General features: G+C 36.7%; 1 pseudogene; it reads left to right on the top strand.

The window, feature by feature from the left end:
* LOC121034199 (vomeronasal type-2 receptor 1-like) overlaps positions 1-1618 on the top strand; it is a 34954-nt pseudogene that overhangs the window by 6921 nt on the left and 26415 nt on the right.

The raw sequence follows: 1618 nt of genomic DNA on the forward strand, positions 1-1618 counted from the left end.
AAATAAAAAACGTTGAAAAAAATTAAAAAAAAAAAAAAAAGAATAAGATGACATAAGGGGCACCTGGGTGGCTCAGTCCGTTAAGCGTCCGACTTCGGCTCAGGTCACGATCTCGCGGTATGTGAGTTCAAGCCCCGTGTCGGGCTCTGTGCTGACTGCTCAGAGCCTGGAGCCTGTTTCAGATTCTGTGTCTCCCTCTCTCTCTGACCCTCCCCCGTTCATGCTCTGTCTCTCTCTGTCTCAAAAATAAATAAACGTTAAAAAAAAATTAAAAAAAAAAGAATAAGATGACATAAGGGAGAATGGATTATTAAGAAAATATAAATAAAACTCTAATTATTTCTAAGGATGGGTGGTTCAAGTATAGTCAGGATTTATTAATGTGAATGATGATTAAGCCTATTTGTGTTACTAAAGTAATGGGAAATTTGAAGTAATCATAAAAAATAACATTTACATGGTATTTCTTATAAAGTTACAAATAAAAATGAAGGAGGATCAGAAAAATACCGAGAAACAGGCCAAGTGGGTGGGGGGTGGGTGGGTGACACAGCTAACGCCTTAGCCGTGGGCTTCATGTAGCTCAGTTGAACGGTTACTGTGAACTCTATTTTCTACCAAAACCCAGCTGCAGTCCAGGCACTGGCTAGAAACCTCTAGACTGATTTTCTTGTTTAAATCTTTGCAAAGAAGATTGTTTAAATCTTGTTTAAATATGCAAAGAAGGTAAAAGTAATCTTCTATATGACACTTTCACATTGGCTGTTTCATTTAATATACTGATCATATTAAAATTTTTATATTATATATTAACATGTATGATATGTATGTTATTCATTATATTATACTGAGTATATATTAGGTGTACTTAATGTACTTAAGATGTAGATACCATTACCCTGATTTTGTTCATGAGGAAACCGAGGTTCAGAGGGTTTAAGTAAATTGTCCACAGTCTTACACTAATTATGTAGCCAGAATTAAAAATCAGGTGTCTCTGCTTCTTAAATGAGATTCTTTCCTACATATGACTTCCATGATGCTGCTGCTAATGAGTTTCCAAAGAAGAATGTAAACTTTAGCTAAGAGTATAAGAATAGGACAAATGGTATAGAAAAGAGAAAATAGGAATATTTTGTCACTCACAAAGGCATTGACAGTCATGGAGCTATGGAATTATAATATAGGAGGTCCTACTGAAGGTGACATATTAATAACAAGAGATGGGTTGGGCAAGAATGTAGTGTATGTTCCTCATTGCAGAGTCAGTGAGGCTGGGGATAAGGTACAGCAGAAATGCATGTAAGATTGTCAGGAATTTATGGTACTTATGGAAATATACACGAGGATCACTGGCAAAATGAAAAAAAAAATACTGTTTAATTTATCTGGACAAGTACCTATAAAATGAGGCCTTCTAGAACTTTGTTGGAGAATGTAGCTAGACCTGCAGGTTCTGTGGAGCTTCCTACAACCTTCCTCCAGTAAGTCTCAGAACCTAAATGCTCACAAGTCCTGGCAGAGAAAAACAACATAAGAGAAGAGAAAGAGGGAAAGGAGTGGTGGTAGAAACACACACACACACACACACACACACACACACACACACACACACACA

This window comes from Herpailurus yagouaroundi, unplaced genomic scaffold (genome assembly GCF_014898765.1).
Source record: "Herpailurus yagouaroundi ecotype Mexico unplaced genomic scaffold, PumYag 159, whole genome shotgun sequence".
Lineage (NCBI taxonomy): Eukaryota > Metazoa > Chordata > Mammalia > Carnivora > Felidae > Herpailurus > Herpailurus yagouaroundi.